Below are 17,926 nucleotides of genomic sequence, written 5' to 3' on the forward strand. Positions count from 1 at the left end.
TTGATTTTTTTCGCTGAGAAAAAGTTGATTTCAATTTTTCTTCCTGGAAATGATCCCATATATTACGATGTGTTTCCTATACAATGAGATATATGTCAAAGAAACAAAAAATACATGTACTTTTATATGGCAAGGATAGGATAAAAACGCATCGGCTAAAAGGGATACAGATTTATGTTTCGTCGACCAAAACTGATATACCGGCCTTAATCCCTTAGAGGGATCGCGCGATAAGATACGCGCGGTAAATGGAATCTGTCTTAAAATCCACCACAGTATGTCGAAAGTTTCACGAGAGCGAATAACTGTGTGCAGATAAAAAAGTTCCGCAAGACTTTCGCCCGTCGGGAAACATGGTGAAGCAACGACCGCGTATCTGGCATTAAAAATACATCACGTATACAGCCAACCACGGGAGACTGTTATAAACTTCTGTAAATCATTCGCGTATGGTAGGCGACGAGTGATGAGACATTCATAATGGCGCTAATGGTAGTACTTTTTTAAATTAATGTTATATGCATTAAATACGCGCATCGTTTCAAAATTATATCTGATTGGAATAAAAGCTTGGAATATTAATTTAATGTTGGATACTTAAATTTTAGATTTTTGTAATTTAATAATTTTCCTGGTTATGTGTGGAAAATACGGTGTGTAAAAATACAATTAAATAATGGAAACTAGATTTTCAACAAATATCATATTCCGCGAGAAAATAATTTTAATAAATCTTAACTTTTGGAAACGTACGTGTAATTTATCGGACTACTATCTGACTGAATATCTTTTTCGGAGAGAATATTAAGTCGCAAAGTGTCTCGTAAAAATAAAACTCAAGGCTATACGACGCGACGACGTGAATGAAACTGACATTAGTCACGCAGCGTGCGTCATAAATTATATCAATCGGTACATTATCATCGCCGAGGATAGTAACACACCGGTGTGCGATGAAGATGTCATTACGATTATCCGATGTTGCGCCGATTTGCTACGTGCGAGCATCCACCGAGCTGCTGGGAAATGCATCGACTCCCCATCGTGCACGCGCTTACGATCGTAACTCTTCACTTGCGCGATTCGCGTGTACATTTATGCGCGCATATTTTTCACTCCATGACCGTTAAACCAATATGTCAGGCCACAGATCAGAGGTTGCATCTCTTTTTTTTTCATTTTTTTTTATGCGGCAAAACCGTAGGAGAGGAAACGAATGGGGATACCCATCGGGATGATAAAGCTCGATACATTGGAATTTTCGCATTATTTTCATATCGCAGACCATCATCGCGCCAGATTTTAGTTCGATACGTTTCGGCGTTTATCGGCAATGGTACATTTACGGTTCCACGGTCAATACACGCGCGTTAATGGCTCTCGACATGGTTTATCGCGTGCCATCAGCGGAATACGCTTTCGATACGTTTAAAAACATTATAAATTGTACGATCAAAATAAGATATTTGACAATCGTAGCTGGATGTTAAATCTGAAAGATTTATCGCGGTCACGTCGATCGATTTCGACAGCCTGTGACACGGACGAAAATCACAAATAATGGCGATATTCGTTTCGGTCGAAGATAATTCTGCTATTTGAACGGTTAAACGAGAGCTCGAAATGGTAACGACACATCGCTTGTCCCTTCTGTTTTAGAGATGCTAGAATTTGTGGTTTATTAAGCTATAACAACTACGCGAAGCCCACAAACGAGGCCTATTCGCCGCGCTGCGCCAGAGGACAGGGTGATGAGTCATAAATCGATTCGAAGGTACTTCCTGTGGAAATTAACTGTCGTTTGTAAAAGTTTTATTGTCTACGGACTAGCTGTGTAAAAGCAGACATTATTGCCGCAACTATAATGTAATTCATGAGCCCGCGGCCATTAGGGCCCCGTTATTCCCGCGTTATCCTCTCGTCGACCTTTAATGAGCGTATGACTATAACGTATAATTTTGATAAGCTATATCAGCACTCAATACAAACCAATTTTCTTTCTATTAATCTCCATCTAATCCGATTAAATTGTTCTCGTCTAAGAGAATATGAGGTAGGAACGTTTCAATAATTTCTGCTATATGGTAACCATCATTTGCTTCACTCTCTTAATAATCTATTTAATAATCTAGCTGAAATTATTTCTATCTCTCTCATACATATTCACAAAATACGTTCAAATAGCGAAATCTTATTATCAATTTAAAGTATTTGCAGTCAAAATTACGGAATACAAAACAATACTGTTTCAAATTAATAAAATATGATATTTGCCACTTTTACAATCCTTTTATATCAAGATTTAATAATGTCGCTGTAAAATCTGCTTTTAAGCAGCCAGCAATATCAAAGTATTAGCATATAACTTGAAAATCCTGTTACACAAAGCGGCTATGACATACATATTCGTATTATAACAAAAAACAGAAGCGCTCGCATTCCGAATGTGACTTTTCAGACAATATGCGTTCATTACAAGAGAAAACATCCGGGACGGTAAACTGCGGTTTTTCCGTATATTTAATTAGACTTTTGGCATGGCATGTGACCCGAGGAAATGATTATCGCGTTGCCCTTTCAACGGGATCTTTTTACCGTGCCGTAATTTCAATGCAAAAATTACGCCCGCGTATGCGCGCGTAATGTCGGTAATGGTATTAATCACGATATTTCTGAGTATGCAATAGGAAAGTATGACTGCATAAGACATAACAGTTCCTAGTAATTTACAATGGTTCATTAATCATCGCGGCACAGTGTCCGGAGTATAAAAAATGAAAATAGATTTTAGACTTGTAAAGCTTTTAAATGTAAAGCACTTTTCAAAATTTCAAACTGACTACAATATTTCGCACAACGTTGACGTAACGGAAATAGTTGAGTGCCGCTTAAATATTTCATCGTAATACCGACGTACCAGGTGAGATTAGACTGATTCAAAAGCCATAGTCAGCGGTGGGCGGTTCGTTAATGCACGGTATTTTCTACGCTATAGAATTACGATCAGTCGATTGGTCCCGTTATTGGTAATATTCGGCGCATTATGCAAATATGTATATATTGTCGGACTATTCCCGTCTGCAGTTCCGATTACCATTGATTGAGTCCTCCCTTCCCCCTCTCCCCTCTCTCATTCTCTTTCCGGTTCTATCTCTCTGTATTTATGCACAATTCAAACGGCCAAATGCAGTCTGTTAAACGCACTCAATGCAACTTTTTACATATTTTACCAATACATTAAAAAAAAATACATGTAGGACTGAATATGAAGAAACTGTAATATCTTACAAGCATACTTTGAAAAAAAATTAAAAACCGAAATATTTTTCTCATTTTCAATAAACACAAACTAAATTGTGAAATAACGTAAACATTATTGTTTTAACGTTTTATACTATAATTAGTTTTTTCTTTTACTGTCGTGTTTTTCATGTCGCGAATTACAAAAAAAAAAAATTAAAATAGATCTCTCAGAGTTCAAAAATTTATGATAAGCCGTCGTGAATTAAAATTTCAACGCATATTCACGCCTCTCGCAAATACTCATTGCGAGAGATAACAGTGATGGCGTTGGGATCGTCCCAGAATTTTAATAAGACCGAGAGCTGAGAGAAGATTAGAAACACGAAATACGCGAAAGAGATTACTCCACTCGACTCAGAAGAAGGAACGCTGCTTTCGACGTCATTATATTGCAAATGTAATCTGTATCTTGCCGGACAACGAGGTAAATATCTCAAACCTCTCGCTTGAAGTGTAACCAAGTGGTTAAGTACCCGGAGTCTCTCAGTTTAATGACGCAAGTTCTCGTGAAATTACACGAAATCATAATTACGTAGAAAAATAACAAACTGCACGAAATTATAATTGTGTTTATACACTTAAAAAATTTTTACTTCAACAACCATTGAAAGATAAATCTGCAGTAAAATACAACGTATTTCAAAATTAACTTCTGGACTGGATTCTCACCGAGATGTTGAGAAAGAATTTTCCCTCGTGAGACATTAATTCTGTATAATTTTCATAGAACGCGAGTGGTTAATATATCGCCTATGACAAATCGAAACGAGGCAGGGGAGGACGCGAGTAAACACATATGCGAGAGCACATACGCAAAATCGATATTTAGCGGATAAGCGTGATAAAAAAACCATGCACGCGGGGCAGCGGATTGTTCGCAATACTTTTTGTTCGCTCGGCCTCTGTCGATTGGCATTCGTATCAGAAGTATAACCGATCCGTATTTATCCGTCCAACGGAACATATTGCGTCGGCGGTTGAGTTATGAATCCGCGCTTAACGCGAGCAGCAACGAAATAAACATGTCGGACGGAAGTTCCCGCGTGATTTACGGACACAAGCACGACATGGAGGACCTCCACGGATTCGTCACAAATTTCTCGGATTCGAATCACGAAATCACAATCGCATTAACCGACTTTCACTAAAGCGCTCGCGAAAGCCGATAATGCACGTAAAGCTAATGTGATCGACAGCATTTTTTATGAAGATCGCGTTTTTCGATTTATCTCTTACCCTGATAAGCGCATAAAATCGCGGGAAAAAATAACGCACGTGAGAAATGTTACTTAATCCACTGAAATGAATTTTGGAGTGCTATTTTCGGCCGCCGCGATTTTGACGAGAAAGGGAATCGCAGAATCCCTGAAATCTGATGTTAAAACTGCGATCGATCTGCATTTCCGCGTGCCGAATCGAGAAATTATGGAGTTACGATAGGTATTAGATACGATGAATACCAGCGGCTGCTATCCCCCTCCCCCCCTCCTCTCTCTCTCTCTCGCATCAGTTTCGTACTTTCCAAAGTTGCAACAAGAGTAAGAGTAGTAAACTACTTCAATCAGCATCGCGGGCGAATCACGCAAATGCTTCCGGCGTCCCAATTAATAAGTTTCCCGCGGCGATTTTGGAGTTGCACATTCTGCGCGCGTGCCGGTCTACATTAAGAATCATGTGAAATTCGTAAAATGCAATCACGAATGTTTGATACAATTCAAGGTAATTACACCGATACTGTAATAGTTTCTCTAATTGCTATTGTTAATAGCAGTTGTAAAAAAGACGTTACTTCAGTGCTGGAAAGTTTCGCCAAAATCAGACAAAAATATATAAATATATAATAGAAGTAATAAATATATGTACACACAAATGTAATATAAAATGTGAAAAGAAAAAGAAAGAAATAAAATTTAAAATATATAATTGAAAATGTAAAACAAGTATCACATGTGTAAAAAAATATATGCAAAAATATATACACACATAAAAATCGTGTATGTATATATATATGATAAAAATTATTTTTAAAAAATTATATCTTCTTATAACTACAGAGACTGAATCTTCAGAAATTGTGATATTATATGTAAAGAAATACGGTAAGAGTAAATATATATATATATATATATATATATATATATATATATATACTGTCAGTATTTTATGAAATTTAACAATTTAATTATTAACTGTTGAATTCAGTTTCGGACAAAGTGGATCTAATAAAACTTCATAACGAAATATTCGTTAATCCTGACGCTTTTTCGCGAGAGAGTGTGAGGAGTTCCGAGCTCCTGCAGGCACGCGATATTTCAACAAGTCCGCGGCTTCGCGTATAGCATGAGAACGGCGTGGTAACGAAATTCCGAAATAATGAAATTACGAATTCCTTTTCATTCGTGTGCAGAGAGAAGAGGGAGAAAGACGAACGCGCGGAAGGTGGAGCTGGAGGAATAGTTGCCTCGTCCATTAAACACGAAACCACAATCTCTAGATGGGTCGGTATACTATTCCAGGCTGTTTGTTCCCACGATAACGAAAAATGACGCTTTTCAAATGCTGTCGACAAGTATTAACAAAATAGTAGCGCAAAACAACGTATGTTAATGAAGATCAACGATCAATTTATATATAAATTAGTTAATTAATTATGCTAAATATACGAATTAACTATAATAAACAAAAACATAACACAAATCCTGAATATATGTATTTATTATCCGGGCGTAGGGCATTCTTCCTGTTGAGATATGTTGATTTTTAAATATCCTTGGTCTTCAGCAAAACGCTTAATGTATATAATACAATCGTATATCTCTAAGATGGATGCAACTATCCAGTCGCTTCCTTACAATTTCAATTCGCAAAATCCTCGTTTTGTGCATATCACCCTAGGAAGGGAAGCCCGGAGCGGAAGGATAGAATGAAAGCAAGCGGTTTGCTCCTTGCCGCCGGGCGTTTCTCTCCATTATCTGTTTGGCGTTGTAGCCTCCGCATCTCCCGCTCATAGGACTTTCGCACGGCTCTGATGAGTCCTTGTCATGCTCTGCGGTTGCAGTCTTTGACTTATCCTCCAGCCGCGCCGTGGAATGTCTCTGCGAATGCTTTTCAGTGAATTCACCAAGTCAACGCTCGCACTCGGCAATTCGTAGACATGAAAGATCCTCTTTCGCTCTTACTTCCAAGAGATATTTGTGAGAAATATACATCTCACCCATTTTCATCGTAAAAACTTCAACTTCATTCTCTTATTCATGAGTTGCCGAAAAGAGTCTTTCCGGATATTTCAAGTTATCAAATTCTTAGGTAAAAAAATTTGAACAAAGGCAAATTATTTTATAATAAGTAATCGAGATTTTCATAATTATTCAAGACTTGTGATAGATATATTTTGCTTTCTAAATTTTGATACTTTTTTTTATAATACAAATAAATAAAAAAAATTTATTTCTCACTCTTTTTCATTAATTTAATAGTCACTAAGGGAAGAATTCGAAAGAGAATGGCTGGAAATAAAGAAATGGCTGGAAGGAAAACGGACTGAACACTCGGAAAAGATAACTACATGAGAGAAAATCTGAGAAATAAAAAATCCAAGAGAACAAAAGCGAAAAACGTGACAAATGGCAGGATGAAAGGAAACGGTTGGTAGTTGAGCGCACGTACGCCGAGAAACGGTAAAAAAACAGGATGCATTTGGTCTGCGCGACGGATGCCGATGTCTTCGACCCTTGTTGTGGCGCCGGAAGTGCAGGTGAGGGATAGGTAGGTAGCTAGGTAGGTAGGTAGGTAGGTAGGTAGGTAGGTAGGTAGGTAGGTAGGTAGGTAGGTACGTACGTAGGTAGGTAGGTAGGTAGATAGGTAGGTAGGTAGGTAGGTAAGTAGATAGGTAGGTAGGTAGATAGGTAGATAGGTATCGTCTTTCTTCGTCCATGCGGTGTAACACGTCGCAGTAGACCCCGGGGAGCCGTTTCGAAGGAGACAGCCGCCAATTTATCCCATCCGACAACGTCGTTGACTCTCCCTTTCTCTTTCTTTTTCTCCACTTCTGTTTTTCCCGTTCTCACGACGTGTCTTCAGATGTGTACATGTCGCTACTGACCGCGATTATATGACCAGATGGATCCTATCTCCTGACGCTTTCAGCAAAAAATTTTATGTGGTATTACGTCGGATGACATCGTTGTATTCGATTTAGGATGGGAAAAGAGAATTAAATTGATAGGGATAGGCAGAAAGATTAAATTGATAAGTATAATGATCCCGAGGCTGCTTCTCACGCGAAGGCTTATGAGGCTGTAATAGAGAGAATGGTCCCACTGTATTATTTTTTTCAACGATAAATCCTTTGGTTATAATTTCAAATCAAGCTTCCCTTTATAAAAGTTTTGAGAACAGCTATTACTAGAAGTTTCACGTTTGCAATATTCATATTGATTTATTCTTAAGTACATTTAAGTAAGAAGAAAAATATCGTATATCACAAAATATCATCTACAGCAATATGTGTGACGATAATATCAGTAAATAATTTTGTCCAGTCTATTGCAATACGTTGTATCGACTTTCAAATAAAAGAAAGAAAGATAGACTGGATGCTTTCGTTATTGTAGTCAATCAACTGTTTCCACGGTGTTCAACAGGCCAACACGCTCAATGAGATCTGTATTGTCCAGCAACTGCTGTTAAACTTGTGTAATGCAAATTCGAACGAATTATTACTTTTTAACTTGGTAATCAACAAATGATTTAACAAAGTTCAATTCCAGACATGTACATTCCATGCTCTGATTTTTGTAATTATATACACATGGATAATAAAATCTCCAGATAATTAGCATAAAAGTAATATAAAACTCGTAAAAAATAAAAATAAATGTCTTCCATTAAGAATCAACTGCGATGTTTCAATTAGCATTTACTTACTGAAATTAAAAAATAGAGATAAATTATCTTGTGATTAAATTCATAAAAGCAAACACGGGAAAAACTTTGTATAGAATATTATAATTCACTTTTAATAAATAATTCCACTTTTACATTATTTCCAATCTAAGAATCCAATTGATTCTTCTGAGACAAAAAGAAAATCAAACATTCGAAAAAAAATCGTACTTTCATATCTCGACAAAATTTGTTTTCACAACAGAAAAAGCAAGTTAATGTATTCAAGATATCAATGTCGATCACATTTCTTTATAGGCGATTTCCTACAACAGGTGGTTTGCCTATTGTCAAAGCCGAGCGAAACCATTAGACACACTGTTAACCTACTTAGCAGTAACGGTCAGCCGGCGCCGATTACATCAGCTCGATAATACGTACCTTTCTTTCTGATCCTATCAGAAAACCACACACTCTATCAGTCAATACCTAACCTTTTACACCGCATCGCAATTTCCATAACGCATGTTCCTGTGTGCTAGATGCTATCAGCGTGGTGTTGTAACGAATATATACGTGCCACTTGACTAGGGAATCAATCCTATTCAAAGATCCGAGCGAATAATTCACGTGATAATCAGATAGATATTATTTCATTTTCGACATATTCATCGTGTTTAAACAAGAATTTTATCCATACAGATTTACTTTCGATCAATCTAAAAATATTCTTGTTCTTATTATAATGAATGAAAATGATTTTGTCGTTCTATTGAAAAGTTTGGAATATTACACAAGAACTATTATAGCAACACAGTACAATTGTACTGTGCCAACAATGATACTCGCATCACAGAATTGCGCCGCTAATTGCACAAGTAACAGCATATTAATGCAAGTTTGCAAGTTTCTCACAAGCGAGCCTGATGCTTGACTTGCGTTGATACAACATCAGTTTCCCGTCTTCAGACAAGAGCGACCATAACTTATTATCGCATTTTGCGGTCTGTAACAACACACAACGTTGAGAGTTTGCTACGAGAGAAGCAGAAGGAAACCTCCTGCTCCTCGTATCGCTTGATACACGCAAATTTGTTGAGCATGTCGCGGTCGTCCAATAATCAACGTAAATTGTTAGCATTAAAGTTAAAAGCTACAGTGCGGAAATATTACCGGGCATAAGAGAATTTATCGCGACTTTGATTGACCATTGGTTAGTTAGCGGTGACTCAGAGACAATACATGCAGAATTTATTTGCGGTTGCAATTCGTGTATTGCACTGATCTTTATTACCGCCCACCAATGAGCAGTCGTCACAATTACTCCAGCTACATCGCATCGTGGCTAAAAATTTTCAGCATGAAGGATTACTTCACAGTTCTTACTAAACAGAGCACTTTTTATAAAATTATGTAATGAAATCAATTCAGGTTCGAAGTTTGAAAGTTTTTATTCCAGATTACTTCTGTTTTTGCAAGAGAGAAGACACATTATTTCAGAATAATTTCAACTTTAACATTTCTCTTTTATGACGATCAAATGACAATGAGGAAAAACGAGTTTTTAGTTACAATTTAAGTAAATTAAGATAAGTATATAAATTTAGGTATGGATACATAAATCAATAAGATTAAAATTTCACACAATTTTGCACTTGCGATACAATAATAGTCTATCCAAAATTAGCAATTATTCAAAAATTAATTTTCGGACATTTTCAGACGCGCGATATCTAGATCTGATATGATCTATGTCTGGTACCTATAACGTGTATTACATGGGTCGTAATTGTTTTCATAAAATTAATCAGCTTAGCTGACCGAGCTCGTAACTTAAAGCTCAACACATCGTAACGCGAGGAAATGAGGTAAGACGGAGCGTGGTGAGGCCATGAGCGCGATTAGGTAACGTGTTACGTTACTCCCAACGAGTTACGAGTCTCAGTTGGCCAACCTCTCTCGTAAACGTGCTTACACAGACAGAACCTGTCGTCGTGCGCCGCACCATCGTCATACGACGGCAGTGAGTACACGACACGTAAATCGCACTAACGTACTTATGCGATCGCGGAAAAACAATCTGAAGTTTCACACCAAGGTGACTCTAATTAATTACAGATGCTACGCAATTAAACTGTACAATCGTACAATTTATATCTATATTTATATCTATATTTATATATATGTATATGCATTTATATGCATTAGATGTTAAATAGATCATTAGTAATTTTTTTTTAAGGCGTACATCTCGTTGAAAAATAAGTGTAAGTTTGCATGTCCCATGTTTTTTCAAGATTATTTACCCAATACTTTAATGATGAACTGAGGCACGTGAAAACGTCGAACACGTTCCTGGAGCTGAGAGGGAGATTGGTTGCGGATTACGAGCAAGTGTTGCGTCACGTCACATTTCATAGTGCGGTGCACCTCTTTCTCTTTATAGGAATTACAAATCTCTTCGGGTCTTGGGAACAAATGTATACTGTACTGATTGTGTCATTTTTTGTCATCATATTACATTGTACCGTTCTTAAAGTGTTAAATGTTTTTAACCAGTCTGTCAATTGACCTTCGCCAAAATCTCAATACCGCTCAATTGCGTAATCGAAACTGTAAGATCCCTATAAAACATACCTATAAAATTTTTATAGCATGTTAAGAGCTTATATTTTACACTTTCATGTTAAATTTTTATTAATTTTAAGAAATTTTAAGAAATTTTAATGATTCTAAAAGAATAAGTTTTAATAAAGAACAGCTCGTAGTTAGATTGCAATGACTTCGAAAGAGAGAGGTCCTTCTATTGCGTCAACATATTTTCTTGAACACACCTAGCATATTATAAATTCAACTCGGAAACTATTGGACATTTTACCCTCATTTAATTTATCAATTTAATTTATTCTCGGCAAAGATACGACGCGACATGGCAACGAGACACAGGATATAACTTGGAAAGATTATATCCGAAGACACTTCTCTCAATTGAGACGCTGAATCGAGTTTTCTCGAATGACAGTTCGTCATATAAGTATCCGTGCGAGAAAATGACATGAAAGTCGATTATTGTCGCGGGGATGTCTTTATAGAGCTTCGGTTGTACAGGTTGTTTCAAAATGAATACATCGATATTAATAATGTTGCATTTTTTTTCGAGCGATTTATACATAAATTCCTAAAAAAATACAAAATTCCATGAGACGACATTATTGGCAGCAAGTATTAACAAGTTTTAGTATTAAAGCGTTGTTTAAAATCTAACTACAATCTTATTATCAATTCGCCTGCAAACTTAAGTGATTAAAAAAATTTATTGAGAAAAACCTATTATCATCAGATCTTTATTAAGAAAAAAATGAAGTTGAGTCGAAATCCGACTCATTCATTCTGGAACACCCTGTAGAAAAGTTCCCTTTCTCTCGAGTTGCGCGACTGGCGGCCTCATACATTTTCCAGGCTCGTCTCTCTGACGCATTTCGGATATTAGGTTTCGAACGTCAATCAGAGCACATCGCCATCGATCGTCATCTGGACGCGCGCCGTGACAGCGACGGATTACGCGCGAGTGTCGTCGGAAAAATAGATGCGAAATACCGAGTTTTCCGACCGCGAAATCTCGCGCTCGATCTAATACTCACAATATTGGATCTTTACAATGAAACGCTAATGAAACTTTTACAAACGTTCCGTCTCTCAAAACTTAACAATTTAAATAACATTTTATCTTCTACATCTCGCGGTATTTGTGAAGCTATATTATAATCTCAATTACTTTTATCATTTTTCAAATTTTTTACTACACTGAACTTGACGGATATCTAATCTAAATTTTAGTTTTTTTATTCGAAAATCACAAAAATTCATCGAGAATAATTTTTATATAAATCAAACAATTTTTTTAATTTCCTACGCTATATAGTTTCACCGTTTTTAATTCTAAAAATTAAGTTTAGTGATGCAAACAATTTTTATAGTAGGTTTCATATCAATAATATTGTTATTAATTTTTTTTGTATACAAACTTTTTACAATAAAATTTTCTGTAAAAAAAAAACTAAAATTCATATATAAACAATATTTATCAATTTTTCAATTTATTTTTACAATTCATTGCTTTGTCATATTTTGGAAAAACATTAAAGAATTCTCGCACATACACGTACATACATACGTACATTCATAGATCATTACATTCGTCTATTAGAAATAGAAAGCGAAGAATGAGGAAGAGAGCATGTAATCGATCCAATTTCAGATCATTGTGCACGTAAACACACGTAATGTAGTGAGAAAGCGTGAGGATTTTATGGATCAATGATTTTGTAATTGACCGACCGATAGATCTTAGCAATTTACGAAGCCGGCAATCTGCAGATCTATCTAGCGATTTATGAAGCTAACAGTCTAACAAATTTAACGGGTCTATCGATCCATAAATCCAGAAGATGCGAGACCCCTACCGTTACACGAATCTAATTACTTTCGGCATTTATGCTCAGCCGTTTCGCACGGTTGAACGCGTCGCTTTTTCCTCTTCCACGTAGAAACTAAACTCGCGAGATGCAAAATTATTTGCGATATTCTCAGGAGCACAAATTTGCACGCTCACATTTTACGATCTTAATGCCGAGGTTTGCTCGTGAGTTTAACATCATCAAGATGCCGCGGCAGGATGCTAAAGGAAGTAAAGCAAAAAACATCGTTTGTCGTGTTTGATTGTTGTACGACGTGTTCCATGGCGGTAAAACTGGGTCGCGTAACACGCGCACGTGTCCGGCTGCATCTGCAAAACAAATGCGTCGGCTGACGGCAGACGGCAGACGGCAGACGGCAGACGGCATAAGCGCAGATTTATGGAAATAATCGCGAATACGCTCGCGGCCTTTTCACGGAACGGATGCTGATGCGAATCGATTCTCGCGAACAGCTGCCTATTGTAACGTCAGGCGGATAAAGAGAAGGAAGAGAAATAGAGAAAGACAGATATTTTTTTTACTCTGTCTCAGTGATGCAACTATATTTACACGAGTTTACAGGGATTTATGCTCTGCAGGACACGGTACTTCATGGTTATTGTCGTGTAAAGTGTATTTTCCCTTCGTTACAGTGATAAATGATTCGTATAACTCGCGAATTAAGTGGACGTGTTCGATTGATGCTTCACGACTGACGATTAACAGACTTTCGTGATGATTGGATGGTTATTCGCTGTCAAGTAATCGACTGTCAAGTGCGAAAGTCAAGAATTTACCGAAGCGAGCGAGCACGATGATCATATTTAAAGTCGCGTGTTTGCTAATGTATTAGAGTAAATATTTTAAGTGAAAATTTAATAATTACTTAAAATATTTATTACAGTGTCTTCTATTTACATCTCCGTTATCAAATATATGCAAAGCAAGATTAATACAAAATATAAAATATTACCGATGAAATCTATTTTGTTTCATATATTTTAGGAGAAATAATATAATTTTTTTGCGAAAAATTATATTATCGCTCTACTGTTCATGTTTTATTTTCGATTTTATTTTCGATTTGTGGGGATGACGACGCGGTAAGGCAGGCGAGATTGCACAAAAATTGTCGTTAATAAATACGTGGACATTGTATACGTGAATTAAGGTTACCACAGAAAATAAATTTTTTAATTCCCAGACTTTTCCAGGTTTTCCTGATAAAAATGGAAAACTTTAATATGTATAAAATATGTAAATTTTAACATTTTGATTCAAGCATTGTAGGAAAGCTATATCATTAAAAACGCAAAAAAAGTTTAATAGCATACTAAAATTTTGGGTACAAATTCAAGCCAACAAAAAATAAATTAGTATTAGAAAAAAGAATTCAGTTATGAAAAAGAAGATCAAATAAAAATACTGAATAAAATATAAATTTTAAATATTATATTGAAATCATATTTAAAGTGTGCAAGTTTTGAACGTATTCAATTATTTTGAACGTATTTCACTATAAACGGCAGATATAATATTAAAAAATTATAACAATTATCTGGAATAAGAGCAATTTAAGGAAATTGTGAGCAAATTTCAAAATTCCAGATTTTTTTACATTTTCCCTGACTTTTCCCGGTTTTCCTGGTTTTCCCGGTTTTCCAGGTCTGTGACAACCCTGTGAATATATAGTGCATCACCCTCAACGCGAGACCTCAGACTCCCACTATCTGTTCCAGGTCTCAGCACCGAGAACTCAGGGAAAATCTCAGAAATGTGACCTTTCTCGCGTGAGTCTCTCTTAACTCTCTCTTTCTCTCGGCACCGACCAAACCACCGAGAGAGCTCGAGAGTACGGTTTCTCACGCCTGCCCACGCACGCGGAGAGATTGATGAAGCAGTCACACTTGTTGCACGTGACTGTACCTCTTTCTCGCCCTCTCCTGAACGAACACTTCGTATAATCGGCACCCTGAGAGGAAGTGTTTCAAGCGTTCATCGCGACTGAAAATTAACGAGCGCGTCCATCGGCACCGCGAACACAATCGATCTCGATCGAAGTGCGATCGAGCAAACGAGTCAATCTCGTGAGGATTCCAACTGCGGGAAATTCGTCGATTTCTATCTTGTTGAAAATTAAGCTGGTACAACCACAACACGTAACATGTTGTGTGTGTAGACTAATCTCTATATAAAAATATTACTTCTATACTTGGACAAGAATTTATATGATGTAATTACGCTATGGAGCGCGGAATTATAGTTGCAAAATGTTTATAAGCACACAGAAGATTTAATTCTACGTACTTGAGGAATGCTTTACAATTTTTCTTTAGAGAAATAATATTATTTCATTAACCTTTCAATACCTTTACGATTATTAGCATTTCTGGGTTGCAGGAATGTTATCGATGCCATAATAAAAAGAGACAGCTTTATTAGTTTCAACGTATTTTCTATTTATGTATGTAGAAACTGTTCTGACTAAGCATTCGTGCGGGCCGATAATTTAACTATAATTACCTGGCGTTGAAGTATACAAGCGTCGATTACGCAACATTAACTCGTTCACCGATGCAACACACGGACACACACGACCGTTCCCACATTCTCTATCGAGAGGTCTTTCCATGAAGTCAAATCACTTTCGCGCGTAAACGCCATCGATCATGCATCGACATGATCTTCCGCCGCCGCGTTTATCTTCGCAAAAAAAAAAAAAAAAAAAACCGATGGAGAAATGATTCGCGAACCGAATTAACCCGCGAAGTTAGAAAAATATCAGCTAATACACACGCACGCACGCACGCACACACATTTAAAATCTGATTCAGTTTCTTAACTCGACTACTTAATCTCTACAAATGACTAGTTTGATTGGATGCGTGAGTTAATCTCTACCGGACGAAATAGAAGTCACGATCCTGGCCGCGTGTGAAAATATAATAGACAAATTTATTATATAAATTATGAAAAATATAAAAATTATGATATATCACGTCTCGCAATGTTTTTCGTGTATAAGGTACTCTCAAAAATTGAGACATTTATAATTGTAATTGTAATCCGGTATTGTCAGCTTAGATGTAGACGCTTTCATCAGAACGCTTTCATTCGAAATGAGCTAATGCACTCGGAAAAAGCGAAAAATCTTCCATTTACATTTGCGGTTATGTTAAATTGAAGAGGATATCAAGCACTCCGCCAAAATAGCGGCCGCTATTGATGCAGAAACGCGATCGATCGCGCGCGTTCGCAATCGGTCTTTCGCAAAGCCAGTTACGTCGGTCTCTGGGCGCAACCCATCAACGGTAGTGGCGACGATCGTGGTTTATGTACCACCCTTCTCAAATGCCTCGGTCTCGATACCCCCACATCCAATATACCACATCGGGAATAGGTTTGCTCACGATGTTCACCGAGAATCGAGCGGCAATGACTTCGCGAGGGAGAAAAGCGTGAAAAAAAAAGGAAAAAAAAGAAAAAGGAAAGCTCGCGAGACTTTAGACGATCAGTACCGCACAAGAGATGGAAAATCGATCGCAGAAAAACACCCGTTTCCTTTATCGCATTTACATGCTTCGTTCAAGTTACAATCCGCACGACACTTCTCTGGCGAGGTCTTCAATAAAAACAGAAAATAAAAGTTATCCCCCGGTATGCTAAAAGTATCATACAATCGCATGGTTTTTACGTAAAAAGAAACAAGCGGCGGTTTCAGTTATTTGAAAATGAACATAATCAACAGAATTGTTTTAGCAAAATGTTTTGTCAAATATTTACACGTGATGTTTCTCGAAGCAATTGTCGCAAAATTTACAAGCATATTCATGGATATCCATTAAAATATTTTCCTTGGCAAATTCTCGCAATTTCCGAACAGTCTCTATACAGAAATAACTGAAATCATTCATGTTTAATCTAGAAAATAACAAAGTCAATATTTTTCGACGTTATCTCTAGTATATACAAATATATGCTATCAAGTGAGAATTGAGATTAAAAACAAAATGCGCGTACCAGCTGTCGACGGAACGGTATCGTGCAAAGCAAATGTAAAGCTCGATCTATGCTCGGTTGCACGCGATACGTCATAGTCAATTGAAACTGTCGTTGTACATATATCGGTGCACGGAGGCATTACTCATCTCCGTGTAATGTCTTATCGATCCCCATCCTATCGAAGACGTCACGGCAATGCATGAGATGCGTGAACGTAAATTATTCAATACTGTCGGTTTTGAATTACGAGGCCCGCATTAAATATTAATATCCCCCCCCCCCCATCCGGAGGCAAGAAAACGCGATATAGAATGAGTAATGCCGAATACGGACTGACGGGAAATAGGTGAGAATAATTCAGTTTGTTGTGTCGCGCGGTATGCGTGTGACATGAAAGGTGAATGGGATATATTTGAAATTCAATCTTATAGTGAGAGTCGAAGAATTATTTCTTACGAAATCGAGCCGATCGAAATCGAAATAATAAACGTAATTCATCGTTGATTAATGTGTTTTTTTTTATATCTCAACCCTTGCGTGTTATAAAGGAAAGCAGACTAGTGAAAATAATATTCTATTACCGACGTAAAATAATCCAACGGCTTTACGAGACAGCAGCGCGAAATACCGCGACATCGAAAATTATGATCCCCCCGCGCGTGTCTCCCCTTCCCACCCATTATTTTCCCCCCCTCCCGTTTTCCTCCTGTTACATTAATAAAGGGATACGGTGTGCTTATATTGTACGTTGCGTATTTACATATGCGTACGCGTTTATATATTGGCTGCAGCTACATGGTGAGCGACCAGCGCGCGCGAATTGCAAGCACGTCCGCATGGGCACTCTTGTAAACATGGGCGACCATGCATAAGAGAGGAACTTTCACTGAACATTATTAGATACGCGTCGGAATGCGACTACCGTAAACCGCGAATGCAGCGGTGCCGTAAGTTGCACCGTAAGTACCACGACGCACCGTTCTCTTTGTCCCGAAATTGCAAACGACCGTGCTTATCTCGCATCCACGCTCGTTTTCGTACGGATGAGAGAAGATCAGTGTCATAACTAATTATTATTTAAAGACATTATCGCACGCACGTGCCTGTTACTACCTAAAACTACCGCCTTTTATAGATGAAACGAGAGTAAATAAATTAAAAATGAGCAAAATTTCGATTAAAAGGGAAAGAAAGAAATATTAAAGTAAATAAAATAATCAAAAATATCATCATTTACTGTATAAAAAAATTTACGCATTTATATGCAAAAAATTGTGCGT

At 37.2% G+C, this 17,926-nt stretch overlaps 1 protein-coding gene across 7 annotated transcripts in view; it reads right to left on the minus strand.

Moving 5' to 3' along the window:
* The window catches only part of LOC147908614 (CCR4-NOT transcription complex subunit 6), a 361,019-nt gene that overhangs the window by 154,817 nt on the left and 188,276 nt on the right, over positions 1-17,926 (minus strand). The gene's annotated exons all lie outside the window — the stretch shown is intronic.

The sequence above is a fragment of the Acromyrmex echinatior genome, chromosome 9 (genome assembly GCF_024713525.1).
Source record: "Acromyrmex echinatior isolate Ae372 chromosome 9, ASM2471352v2, whole genome shotgun sequence".
In the NCBI taxonomy this organism is placed as follows: Eukaryota; Metazoa; Arthropoda; class Insecta; order Hymenoptera; family Formicidae; genus Acromyrmex; species Acromyrmex echinatior.